This window comes from Bombina bombina, chromosome 7 (genome assembly GCF_027579735.1).
Source record: "Bombina bombina isolate aBomBom1 chromosome 7, aBomBom1.pri, whole genome shotgun sequence".
NCBI classification, from domain to species: Eukaryota; Metazoa; Chordata; class Amphibia; order Anura; family Bombinatoridae; genus Bombina; species Bombina bombina.
Genome location: NC_069505.1, coordinates 532,135,198 through 532,150,294, shown reverse-complemented (window position 1 = coordinate 532,150,294; position 15,097 = coordinate 532,135,198).

The window sequence follows — 15,097 nt, the reverse complement described above, 5'->3', positions numbered from 1 at the left end:
CCCCCTAATAAAATAACAAAGCCCCCCAAAATAAAAAAATGCCCTACCCTATACTAAATTACAAAAGTTAACAGCTCTATTACCTTACCAGCCCTTAAAAGGGCCTTTTGCTGGGGCATGCCCCAAAGAAAACAGCTCTTTTGCCTGTAAAAAAAAAACACAATACCCCCCCCACATTACAACCCAACACCCACATACCCCTACTCTAACCCAAACCCCCCTTAAATAAACCTAACACTACCCCCCTGAAGATCTCCCTACCTTGAGTCGTGTTCACCAAGCCGGGCCGAAGTCTTCATCCGATGGGGCAGAAGAGGACATCCAGACCGGCAGAAGTCTTCATCCAAGCGGGGCAAGAAGAGGTCTTCCATCCATCAGAAAAGTACAAAAAAACAAACAAACACTAAATTACCAAAAATAATAAAATATTACAATAATTTTAAACTAATTACACCTAATCTAAGCCCCCTACTAGCTATTAATATAGCTACAATATAACTAATAGTTACATTGTAGCTATTTTAGGATTTATATTTATTTTACAGGCAACTTTGTATTTATTTTAACTAGGTACAATAGCTATTAAATAGTTAATAACTATTTAATAACTACCTAGCTAAAATAAATACAAATTTACCTGTAAAATAAACCCTAACCTAAGTTACAATTACACCTAACACTACACTGTCATTAAATTAACTAAATAAATTAATCCTATATAAAACTAAAGACTTACCTGTAAAATAAACCCTAATATAGCTACAATATAAATAATAGTTACATTGTAGCTATTTTAGCATTTATATTTATTTTACAGGCAACTTTGTATTTATTTTAACTAGGTACAATAGCTATTAAATAGATATTTACTGTTTAATAGCTACCTAGTTAAAATAATTACAAAATTATCTGTAAAATAAATCCTAACCTAAGTTACAATTAAACCTAACACTACACTATCATTAAATAAATTAACTACAAGTACCTACAATTAAATACAATGAAATAAACTAAACTAAAGTACAAAAACCCCCCCACTAAATTACAAAAAATAAAAAAATATTACAAGAATTTTAAACTTATTACACCTAATCTAAGCCCCCTAATAAAATAACAAAGCCCCCCAAAATAAAAAAATGCCCTACCCTATACTAAATTACAAAAGTAATCAGCTCTATTACCTTACCAGCCCTTAAAAGGGCCTTTTGCGGGGGCATGCCCCAAAGAAAACAGCTCTTTTGCCTGTAAAAAAAAACACAATACCCCCCCCCCACATTACAACCCACCACCCACATACCCCTACTCTAACCCAAACCCCCCTTAAATAAACCTAACACTACCCCCCTGAAGATCTCCCTACCGTGTCTTCACCCAGCGGGCCGAAGTCTTCATCCGATCGGGCAGAAGAGGACATCCAGACCGGCAGAAGTCTTCATCCAAGCGGGGCAAGAAGAGGTCTTCCATCCATCAGAAGTCTTGATCCAGGCGGCATCTTCTCTGTTCATCCATCCGGAGCGGAGCGGCAGCATCCTGAAGACATCCCACGCAGAGCATCCTCTTCTTTCTTGATCCGACGACTAAGTGACTGTACCTTTAAGTGACGTCATCCAAGATGGCGTCCCTTGAATTCCGATTGGCTGATAGGATTCTATCAGCCAATCGGAATTAAGGTAGGAAAAATCTGATTGGCTGATTCAATCAGCCAATCAGATTCAAGTTCAATCCGATTGGCTGATCCAATCAGCCAATCAGATTGACCTCGCATTCTATTGGCTGTTCCGATCAGCCAATAGAATGCGAGGTCAATCTGATTGGCTGATTGGATCAGCCAATCGGATTGAACTTGAATCTGATTGGCTGATTGAATCAGCCAATCAGATTTTTCCTACCTTAATTCCGATTGGCTGATAGAATCCTATCAGCCAATCGGAATTCAAGGGACGCCATCTTGGATGACGTCACTTAAAGGTACAGTCACTTAGTCGTCGGATCAAGAAAGAAGAGGATGCTCTGCGTGGGATGTCTTCAGGATGCTGCCGCTCCGCTCCGGATGGATGAACAGAGAAGATGCCGCCTGGATCAAGACTTATGATGGATGGAAGACCTCTTCTTGCCCCGCTTGGATGAAGACTTCTGCCGGTCTGGATGTCCTCTTCTGCCCCATCGGATGAAGACTTCGGCCGGCTGGGTGAAGACACGGTAGGGAGATCTTCAGGGGGGTAGTGTTAGGTTTATTTAAGGGGGGTTTGGGTTAGAGTAGGGGTATGTGGGTGGTGGGTTGTAATATGGGGGGGGTATTGTGTTTTTTTTTACAGGCAAAAGAGCTGTTTTCTATGGGGCATGCCCCCGCAAAAGGCCCTTTTAAGGGCTGGTAAGGTAATAGAGCTGATTACTTTTGTAATTTAGTATAGGGTAGGGCATTTTTTTATTTTGGGGGGCTTTGTTATTTTATTAGGGGGCTTAGATTAGGTGTAATAAGTTTAAAATTCTTGTAATATTTTTTTATTTTTTGTAATTTAGTGGGGGGGTTTTTGTACTTTAGTTTAGTTTATTTCATTGTATTTAATTGTAGGTACTTGTAGTTAATTTATTTAATGATAGTGTAGTGTTAGGTTTAATTGTAACTTAGGTTAGGATTTATTTTACAGATAATTTTGTAATTATTTTAACTAGGTAGCTATTAAACAGTAAATATCTATTTAATAGCTATTGTACCTAGTTAAAATAAATACAAAGTTGCCTGTAAAATAAATATAAATGCTAAAATAGCTACAATGTAACTATTATTTATATTGTAGCTATATTAGGGTTTATTTTACAGGTAAGTCTTTAGTTTTATATAGGATTAATTTATTTAGTTAATTTAATGACAGTGTAGTGTTAGGTGTAATTGTAACTTAGGTTAGGGTTTATTTTACAGGTAAATTTGTATTTATTTTAGCTAGGTAGTTATTAAATAGTTATTAACTATTTAATAGCTATTGTACCTAGTTAAAATAAATACAAAGTTGCCTGTAAAATAAATATAAATCCTAAAATAGCTACAATGTAACTATTAGTTATATTGTAGCTATATTAATAGCTAGTAGGGGGCTTAGATTAGGTGTAATTAGTTTAAAATTATTGTAATATTTTATTATTTTTGGTAATTTAGTGTTTGTTTGTTTTTTTGTACTTTTCTGATGGATGGAAGACCTCTTCTTGCCCCGCTTGGATGAAGACTTCTGCCGGTCTGGATGTCCTCTTCTGCCCCATCGGATGAAGACTTCGGCCCGGCTTGGTGAACACGACTCAAGGTAGGGAGATCTTCAGGGGGGTAGTGTTAGGTTTATTTAAGGTAAGGTAATAGAGCTGATTACTTTTGTAATTTAGTATAGGGTAGGGCATTTTTTTATTTTGGGGGGCTTTGTTATTTTATTAGGGGGCTTAGATTAGGTGTAATAAGTTTAAAATTCTTGTAATTTTTTTATTTTTTGTAATTTAGTGTTTGTTTTTTTGTACTTTAGTTTAGTTTATTACATTGTATTTAATTGTAGGTACTTGTAGTTAATTTATTTAATGATAGTGTAGTGTTAGGTTTAATTGTAACTTAGGTTAGGATTTATTTTACAGGTAATTTTGTAATTATTTTAACTAGGTAGCTATTAAATAGTCAATATCTATTTAATAGCTATTGAACCTAGTTAAAATAAATACAAAGTTGCCTGTACAATAAATATAAATGCTAAAATAGCTACAATGTAACTATTAGTTATATTGCAGCTATATTAGGGTTTATTTTACAGGTAAGTCTTTAGTTTTATATAGGATTCATTTATTTAGTTAATTTAATGATAGTGTAGTGTTAGGTGTAATTGTAACTTAGGTTATGATTTATTTTACAGGTACATTTGTATTTATTTTAGCTAGGTAGTTATTAAATAGTTATTAACTATTTAATAACTATTGTACCTAGTTAAAATAAATACAAAGTTGCCTGTAAAATAAATATAAATCCTAAAATAGCTACAATGTAACTATTAGTTATATTGTAGCTATATTAATAGCTAGTAGGGGGCTTAGATTAGGTGTAATTAGTTTAAAATTATTGTAATATTTTATTATTTTTGGTAATTTAGTGTTTGTTTGTATTTTGGTACTTGTATGATGGATGGAAGACCTCTTCTTGCCCCGCTTGGATGAAGACTTCTGCCGGTCTGGATGTCCTCTTCTGCCCCATCGGATGAAGACTTCGGCCCGGCTGGGTGAACACGACTCAAGGTAGGGAGATCTTCAGGGTGGTAGTGTTAGGTTTATTTAAGGGGGGTTTGGGTTAGAGTAGGGGTATGTGGGTGGTTGGTTGTAATGTGGGGGGGGGGATTGTGTTTTTTTTTTACAGGCAAAAGAGCTGTTTTCTTTGGGGCATGCCCCGCAAAGGGCCCTGTTCAGGGCTGGTAAGGTAATAGAGCTGTTAACTTTTGTAATTTAGTATAGGTTAGGGCATTTTTTTTTATTTTGGGGGGCTTTGTTATTTTATTAGGGGGCTTAGATTAGGTGTAATTAGTTTAAAATTCTTGTAATATTTTTTTATTTTTTATAATTTAGTGTTTGTTTGTTTTTTTTGTAATTTAGTGGGGGGTTTTTGTACTTTAGTTTATTTAATTGTAGATAATTGTAGGTACTTGTAGTTAATTTATTTAATGATAGTGTAGTGTTAGGTTTAATTGTAACTTAGGTTAGGATTTATTTTACAGGTAATTTTGTAATTATTTTAACTAGGTAGCTATTAATTAGTCAATAACTATTTAATAGCTTTTGTACCTAGTTAAAATAAATACAAAGTTGCCTGTAAAATAAATATAAATGCTAAAATAGCTACAATGTAACTATTAGTTATATTGCAGCTATATTAGGGTTTATTTTACAGGTAAGTATTTAGTTTTAAATATGATTCATTTATTTAATTAATTTAATGATAGTGTAGTGTTAGGTGTAATTGTAACTTAGGTTAGGATTTATTTTACAGGTAAATTTGTATTTATTTTAGCTAGGTAGTTATTAAATAGTTATTAACTATTTAATAACTATTGTACCTAGTTAAAATAAATACAAAGTTGCCTGTAAAATAAAAATAAATCCTAAAATAGCTACAATGTAACTATTAGTTATATTGTAGCTATATTAGGGTTTATTTTACAGGTAAGTCTTTAGTTTTAAATAGGATTCATTTATTTGACTATAGTAAACTTATTTCGTTTTATTTAAATTATATTTAAGTTAGGGGGTGTTAGTGTTAGACTTAGGTTTAGGGGTTAATAACCTTATTATAGTAGCGGCGACGTTGGGGGTGGGAGATTAGGGGTTAATAATTGTAGGTAGGTGGCGGCGATGTTAGGGAGGGCAGATTAGGGGTTAATAAAATATATTATAGTGTTTGCGAGGCGGGAGTGCGGCGGTTTAGGGGTTAATACATTTATTATATTGGCGGCGATTTGCGGTCGGCAGATTAGGGGTTAATACTTGTAGTTAGATTGTGGCGACGTTGGGGGGGGCAGATTAGGGGTTAATAACTATAATGTAGGGGTCGGCGGTGTTAGGGACACCAGATTAGGGGTTAATAGCTATAATGTAGGCGGCGATATCGGGTCGGCAGATTAGGGGTTAATACTTGTAGTTAGATTGCGGCGACGTTGGGGGGGGGCAGATTAGGGGTTAATAACTATAATGTAGGGGTCTGCGGTGTTAGGGACACCAGATTAGGGGTTAATAGCTATAATGTAGGCGGCGGCGATATCGGGTCGGCAGATTAGGTGTTAATACTTGTAGTTAGATTGCGGCGACGTTGGGGGGGCAGATTAGGGGTTAATAACTATAATGTAGGGGTCGGCGGTGTTAGGGACAGCAGATTAGGGGTTAATAGCTATAATGTAGGCGGCGGCGATATTGGGTCGGCAGATTAGGGGTTAATACTTGTAGTTAGATTGCGGCGACGTTGGGGGGGGCAGATTAGGGGTTAATAACTATAATGTAGGGGTCGGCGGTGTTAGGGACAGCAGATTAGGGGTTAATAGCTATAATGTAGGTTGCGGCGATATCCGATCGGCAGATTAGGGGTTAAATAATGTTATTATAGGGTTTGCGATGTGGGGGGGCCTCGGTTTAGTGGTTCATAGGTAGTTTATGGGTGTTAGTGACTTAGTGTACTAAAACATACCGAATTTCGGAACCGAATAGAACCGAATTCAGCCGAATCCGAATAAATCCGAAACGAATTTATTCGGATCCGAATAAATCCGAAACAAATTTATTCAAATTTTGCCGAATCCGATTCGATCCGAAACGAAATTCGAAAAGTCCGAATCGATCCGAACCGAAAACGAACCGAATTTTTTAGCCGTGCACATGTCTACCCTAAAGGTCACGAGTTCAATTCCCACCACTACAAGTGACCGCCAAGTCCACACTGCGAGGATTGCATTATAGTCACTACACGTGACCGCAAAGTTTAACATCCAAGTCACTGAATGTGACTGCAAAGACCACACTAAAAGAGAAATCAGGTGTGCCAAGAGACCAGCGTAAGTTGCAATCTCCCCCAAGACTCCCTAATTACACACGGAATAGGGGAATACACCTTCTGATACACATACAGATTAAAGTTAAAAAAATTGCAACATAATAAGCACTTGACAGAATATCAAGGATCACTGGTTACATTACAACTATATTGAAACAGCTACAATCACAAGTGTGACGTAGGAAAAGTCACATGACATATTTTTAAATACCTGTCTCTCACTAACGGACCGATAACACACACCCGCCACAATAGCGGGGAGGTCATCTCCTTTGGATCTTTAAGTTTTTTTTTAATCCAATTTCTGGACATTATCATTTGTTACACTATATAACAGGTACCTGATTATCAAATAGCGGGAATATATACTACAGTTATTCAATTGTTTTCTCTGATGAAATCGATGTTATAAGGGAGACGTCCCTTTTTATTTTATGTATGCTTTTAACAAGTTATTAAATTTCTGTCTAATTATACAAATGTTTTATTAGTTTTTATATATAGATAAGAAGCTCACATTAGACAACAAGTTTATATATATCAGTTGTATATACCTGTTTATATTTTTATTAACTGAATGTTGATAAATACTTAGGATTACCTACAATAAATATATAATAACAACATTGCAGTACATACATTAAACATTTATCCAATCACAAAATACAATATATTCAAATTATAGAATTTAACTAAATACTCTACCCGTGCTAATCTAGCGCTGGACTACATTCAAGACTTCAAGAACATGTCAGAAGTATCAAAAATGCAAGCAAAGATCAAGAAGAGGGCAATACCCTCACCTCTGTTGCATTCCATTTCCTACTGTATCACAACTCCAATCCCCAAGATATCCAATGTCAAGGGATCGAGAAAGTTTCTCTAGGTATAATAGGGGGTAAACTTGAATCAGCCCTCCTCAGGGCAGAATGTAGATGGATTTACCTATTAGATTGCGTTCACCCCAAAGGGCTCAACGAGCAGAATAATTTCTATTGTTTCCTATAACCGGAACACAATATAAATCATTATGTTAAAATCATCATATATATAATTAACTGCATTAACATAATAATGCAATTCTTCCACCACATCGCTCCCCCCAACAGGTTGTTCTTTCCTTTTATGACACTTGTTTAAGTATAACATGTTAACCCTTGTCCAAGTTATTTTTTGCACTTCTAGGTTTTTTTCCACTGATTTGTTATTGTATCCCTGATCCACTTACACCCACATTTCCCTTGGTGGCTATGTCCCACCTCTCATTTCATTATTATTTTCTTCTTGTTTGAAAACATTAACATTTTAAATTCTTTTTCCCCTATTTTTGTTCACACATTCCCTTATAATTAGGGATTCACATTTTCCTCACATATCCCTATTATTCATCGATTTTTGTAATCCCCTTATCTAATCTGCAATTCTAATTCACATTTTGCTCCCACCCCCACCCGGGTGATTCCATTTGCACACACACGTTGTATATCTTGTCATCTCGCTTATGTTGATTTACTTGCCCTCATATGTTTGGCACTATCAATGTTTAGGGAATTCAATTTTCCCTCTCTATTGAACATTCACCTTGTTTCACTTTCAGGATTCCTCTTATACATACAGATCCAGTAATAAGTATTTATTCTTTATTGATCTAGTAATAATTGTCTATATGGCTAAATATACACAATGTGCTTAGTGTTTGTACAATTCAAGATCACAACAGTGCAAGTATTGGTCCGTTACATTGTATTTCTATACCATCATTGTTATACGCTATGTAACTGTTTTCTACAAATGTCATGATGCATGCTGATTGTCGAACCTTAAGATGGTTAAAACTGTGGTAAACATGAAAACGGTTACTAGGCAACCCCTCTATGCCCCAGCATACTGTGAACGCAATAGGGCTATCAAGCCCCCCTTCCTGAACTATCAGCAGTCAGTAGGTACTTACTCCTATTGAATTATTTTCTGCCTATGACGTTGCTCAGCCATCAGCCTATAAACATCCAGATCTGAGGCGGGCGCCCCACCTTTAAAAAAGCAATTGTGCAAAACATGTTAAGGGGAGTAGAGGCTTAGTGGTCTCTCTCCAGACTCTATCCATTTTTTAACTTGCTGTGGCTATTCTCCTGTACCTCCTATACTTTATTAGCTGCTAATGATAACTTGCATTTGGCTGACAAATGGTGTCGCCATAGTTATAGTCATAGTAATTGGTAGGTGTAATATTCTGGTGCACTCATTCTACACACCGCTACTACTTTTGGGTTTATATAGATACTTAAATTCAGTTAATTTCCCAATGCCATTTTACATCGGTTAACTATTTAAGCTTGTTGATGTGTATCTATAAGTACTGACTTACTGTCTCCCTGGGCTTCATTTCCTAGTTTTTTTTTTATAAATAATTATTATTGAGGTTGTTTATGTATCATACAGTTTATGCAATGTAAAATGAATACACAGTATAATGACATAAAGTTGCACTCAGAAATACAAAAACTTTGCGAGAGGAGGCTAGGAAGTACCTCGTCTCTTAAAACCTTGTTTTTACAGAGGTCACCTTTTGTTCACATATTTTCTTTCTATCTCTATGGGTCCTTTAACTGTTCCACCATAAACAGTCAAGGCGTGACCTTTGAGATATCGGTTTAGTCTACTAGTCATACAGTTGTCTTCGTTCTCTAAAGACATAGTTTTCCATATTTTTAATATGGTTTACACAGTCTACTAATCCCTGCCATCTGGGGGGCTGACTCTTCTTCCAGTTTCTAGCAATAAGCAATTTAGTAGAGGTAAGATTACACAGGAGTAAACTTTTATTTGGTTTTGCGGAGTCTGTATATTACTAAGTTAGAGCTTCCGATAAATCTAGATCGTTACAGGTCTTTTCCACTTTGTGCCAATAGATTTCCAGCTTTGGACACACACACACCAGACATGTAGGGGGGTCCCCAGCTCCCTGCACCCTCTCCTGCACTTTGATGAGTAACCAGGTAAGATTTTCTGTAATTTTGTTGGCACCAAGTGCCACCTTGTGATTATTTTGAAATACAATTCATAGAGAGTAATGCAATGAGTAGCTTTTTTCGTTTAATTGCCCTGTTCCATGATTCTGATGTGCATGTCAGTTGTAGGTCTCTCTCCCAGGCCTCTAGGTGTGTCATTTTTGGGGGGATCAGTTCCTCAATTAAGCACTTATAGTGTACTGAAAGGGGTTTGTATAGTTGGAGGTTCGTCTCCCATCGCAATTCCCAGGGGGTAGGGTCACATAGTGTATCCTCTAAGAATCCCAAGGACTTCATTAAGGTCCGTAGTCTCAATAGATCAAATTGAAACCTGGAGGTCAGCGTGGGTAGTGTCAGCATATCTGTGTGTGGTTGTAACTGTTTGTTGCAGTAAAAGTCTTTCAAGGAGGTTATGTATGTACTGGCCCATGTATTGAGGTGGGTGTCAGGTAGTCCTAGTAGTAGTCCCCGTATGGAATGTATGGGTGAGGGGTGTGGGGCAATAAACTTGTTGTGTCACAATTTAAGCCAGGTCTCTTGACATCCCTTAATTATACTATTAGCAATGTGAATTTTGGATTGCCAATGCGGGGGAAGCCAGAGCAGATCTTCTAAGGTGACATATGCTGGTAGCGAGGCCTGTTCCAGGTCTCTCCATCTAGTTGGGGGAAGGTCGCCTCCCCATGCTGTGACATGAGTTATCATCACAGCCTCATGATACATCTTTATATTAGGGAGGCCTATACCTCCTCTTTCGATTGGGGTCTGAAGTTTGTGGGCAGCCACACGAAGCCTTTTGTTGTGCCAGGTGTAGGAGTTAAATAGGACTTGGAATTTCCAAATCAAGGTTGCTGGGATCGGGATAGGGATGCAGCGGGATAGATATGTGAGTTTGGGGAGGACACTCATTTGTAGGGCCGCTACCCTGCCCATCCAAGATATCTCTCCATATCTCTTAGAATTAAGTTTGGAGGTAATCTCTGTCAGTAGAGTCTCATAGTTTTCCTTGATGGTTATAGATTTTATATGGGAGAGGAAGACACCCAAATGGCGAACTCCCCTAGTGGACCATTTTAAAGAATAGTTGAATAGCCTCCCGTTCGCTCGGTGGGATGTTAATAGAGTATGCCTCTGTTTTGCCCACATTATCTTATAATACGAGACTTCACCAAATTGCTTCAGTAGGAGCATCAGTGGGGGGAGGGAGTCCAAGGGCTCTGTAAAAAAAGACCGTAAGGTTGTCTGCAAACAGTGCCAATTTCTGTACAGTGTCGTGCATCTGGAGTCTCTGTATATCTATACATTTCTTGATGGCTGCCCCCAGAGGCTCAATCGCTAGGACAAACAGAAGTGGGGAAAGGGGGCATCCATGCCTAGTTCCATTTTTTATCTCTATTTTGGGTCAACAGAATCCTAGGCCCCTCACAACTGCTGTGGGAGCTGAATACTGTGCTCTGACTGCCATACCAAAGGAGTCCGGTATACCGAACGCTGAGAGCATCTGGAACAGGTATTCCCATCTCACCCTGTCAAACGCTTTCTCAGCATCAAGTGACAGGGCGAGCATGGGGAGCCCCAGGTCAGTGGCTTCAGTAAATATGTTTAGGAGGCATCAAGTGTTATCCGAACCCTGCCTGTTAAGGATGAATCCTACCTGGTCTAGATGTATGAGTGTCTGCAGGTGTTTGCCTAGTCTGTTCGCTAAAACTGTGGCATATATTTTGGCATCCACATTGATTAGCGAAATGGGCCTATAGCTGCAGCAGAGTGCTGGGTCTTTGCCTTCCTTGTGTATTGTAATGATGTTTGCTTCTAAAAATTCTGTAATGAAGCTACCCCAAGCAGCTACCTCCGCAAATAGTCGAAGCAAAATCGGAGACAAAATGGAGCTAAGAGTTTGATAGAAAGTAACCGTGAACCCATCTGGGCCTGGGGCTTTGTGGGGCATGAGGCTGGCTATATCTACTTTAACTTCTTCCAGAGTGAATTGTCCCTCTAATTCTTATTTCCTCGGACATTGCTGGCAGGGCTAGCATCTCTAGGAACTTACTGATGTCCTCTGGACTGGCTCTATCTATTGTCTCTGATGTTTCAATGTTATATAGGGAGGAGTAGTAATTTGCAAATGCTACACCTATTTCTCTAGTTGAATGGACCGTCCCATTGTGGGTTTTGATTAGAGCTATTCTCCTCTGTTGTGTACGTTTAAAAAGTTTATTAGCCAAAAGCCTGTCTGCTCTATTTCCTTTGTAATAATATATTTGTTTGTGTCTGTGTAGGTTCTCTTGAACTCTCTGGGTATCACGCTTAGAGATTTCTTCTCTAATAAGCCGTATCTGATGAGCTATCTGGGGTCTAGGGTTTGGTTTGTTAGAATTATTGAGTGTGCGGAGATCTCCGTATAGTTTAGCCAATGACTTGTGTCCCGCCTTGCGGTACTGTATTGTTTTCTTAATAAAGTGCCAACGAAGATATGCTTTGAGGGCCGCCCATATCATGTCAATATCTGTGGTGCCGACGTCATTGTGTGCTAAAAATTCCCTTACAATCTTAGTAAGTTCAGGGAGTTCTATGTCTGATAACCACTGCTCCGGGAGTCTCCAAGGAGGCCGACCAGCTAGAGACTGCAGTTTAGTAAAGTCTAGGCAAACCACATCATGGTCTGACCATGTACATGGCTTGATGCTAGGGTTAATAAGGTTATCTAGGGACCACAAGTCACATAGCAGATAATCTATTCTTGAGTAAGAATTGAGGGCCCTAGAGTAATGTGTGAAATCTTTTTCTGAGGGTGCTAGGCACCTCCATGCATCATATAAGTCATGTTGATACATAAGTTTGAGAAAAGCATTAGAGGTTGACGAAACATTTCTATCTGCATGTGTCGTTAGGGTAGACTGCTTGTCCCTTAGCGGGTCCCAAACCATATTAAAATCCCCTCCGATTATCAAGTGCCCCCTTTTAAGTTGATCAACGCGAGTCAATAGCTTGTGCAGGAAGGGTATTTGTTTAGTATTCGGTGTGTAGACAGAGACCAAAGTATATAAAGTCTCATTGAGTGTGCAAACAAGTATAAGGAATCGACCTTCGTCGTCTCAGCATATTCTAGTTTAAAAGTTAAGTCTTTGCTAACTAAAATAGCAACTCCCATTGTTTTCCCTTCAATGTTAGATGCTACCTCACATACCAGGTAGAGCTGGGAGATCTTAACGGTCCAGGGACCCCCAGTCCAGTGAGTCTCCTGGAGGAATAGGATGTGTATTTTGTGCATCAGTAGGTAGCGCTGTAGGAGCTTTCTTTTGGTAGGGGAGTTTAGTCCCTGTGCGTTCAGTGTTGCCAGTCGGACACGTGCCATTTTACTAGTAAGGGGGAGATAAGATTGGGGGTAGAGGTTAGAAGGAGAATGGGGGTATGTAGATTAGGTACAGGTCTTCTGGTAGCCAGGTGCGGAGATCTAGTGAGTCAAATATCCCCTCACAAGAGGGGTCTCTAGGGCCCTAGAGACTATTTAAAGTGATAAATATACACTTTCATAATGAGTGTTCCGTCTGGATTATAACCAGAGGGACACAACTAAATTGTTGGGGACAGAGAATAGCAGAGAGGAGCCTTATTACATGCAAGTCCTATATATCAATAACAATAATATAAACATAGCAAACTTAATAACATAAATAATACTGTAAACAGCAAGTAAGACTTTATAGTCTAAACAGGGGGGAAGTATGGAACCTAGTGTAACATTATAGAGGGAGAAGAGGGAGAGCCGTCAACATACCTTCAAATGACAGTTGCTAGTAAGTTGTATTATATATGTCGACATGATCTACTGAAGTCTGCATTATATGACGTTACTCTCCGGTCCGCTAGGGCTGTACCATCTCTCATGAGAGGTCTCGAAAGGGAACTAGCTTCTCAGTCACTTCTATCTGTCTGATGGCTTCTATAAGGCATAGGTACAATTATGGGTAACATGTTAGGTCATAATTAATTTTTTTTAGAGGTGAACGAGGTACTATGCTTAGAAGCAGATAAGAGGCGTCAGTTGTCCTTAGTATCAGGGTACAAATCCCCTCTTAAGGCTGCAGCTATCTATTACTATTACGCCCTATAATGTATTGTTTCTGTCAAATGTGGGCTCTGGAGTCGGGGCTTTGGGGGATGTATTCCTTACTCCCAGAGAAACTGAGAGATCTATAATGTCTTTCATGAAACTGATGTAGAGTCGCGGAGTCTAGGTAGGGGAAGGCTGACTAGTGCTCAATCCTCTTTTAGCTAAATTAGGTCCCAAGGGAACCACATTCAAGTTAACAGTTTAACCAATAACAATGATAGCTAATGCAGGAAAAGGAGTTCACTTCGCCCTGTGTGTATAGTGACTTCATATTGGATAGCAGTTAAAACACAACTAAACATGTCTGTAATCAGCATCTAGTCTCTCCTGTATCTAATTAGGACACAGTCACATAATATATTATATGAACTTTGTTGATCTCACCCGTCTTCTTCCATTCATCTAGGACTCTTCCTGCAGTTGCATGGGAATTCCTCCCATAAATGTCACAAGCTGTGGGCAGGTTCTCTATGTGTTCTCTGTTGGGTGTGGGTCTCTGGGTTCCAGAGTTTTCCTGGTGCTGATGCCCTTAGGCTGCTATTTGTGGCAGAGCTGGAAGGGCGATCTTTTCGGTCTGGCTGGAGTAACTCCCATCTTTGGAGCAGTTCACGTGTTTCTTGTGGGGTGGAGGCTAAGAATTGTTGACTGTCTCTTGTTATGAAAAGCCTCACTGGGAATCCCCATCTATATTTAAGGCCCGTATCTCTCAGTATCCTAGTGTATGGTTGGTAATGCCAGCGAAGTTGAAGTGTGTGGGTTGAGAGATCTGGGTAAATCTGTAAGTCAGAATATTTGTCTGGCAGGACCTTTTTCATAGCCATATTTCTGAGGATCTTTTCTCTAAATGTATCATAGTGCCTGGCTATTACATCCCTTGGTTTTCCTTTGTTTGCTGACCTTGGTTTAAGCGCCCTGTGTGCTCTATCAATAAGGGTTTTGTTGCCCAAAGCAGGCCCTAGTATTGCTCTGAAGAGGTCTTGTAGGTAATTCTCTAGGTCTTGTGGCAGGACCAACTCTGGAATCCCTTTGATGCAGATGCTATTGCGGCAAGATCGATCTTCCAGATTCGCCAGTTTCAATTCTAGGTCTGAGATTTGGCCGGCTAAATTCTGTGAATAGCTGAGAAGGTAAGAGTGGTCTATTGTCAGATCTTCCTGTTTGCGCTCTAGCGCTTCTATACGTTCTCCAATTATGCCAATGTCTCTTTTCAAATCAGCATGGGACCTATCACATTTTTTGATAGGGAGTCATGGTAAGAGGCCAATAGTGATTTTATAGAGTCCATTAAGTTGTTGGAAATGTTGTCTGCTGCTGGCAATCCCTTGTGATAGAGTTGTGCCTGTTTGACTGTCTGAGAGGCTTCTTGCATCTGAGCATTCATCTTCTGACCCCATGCGGGCCATTCTAGCGGGGCGCTGG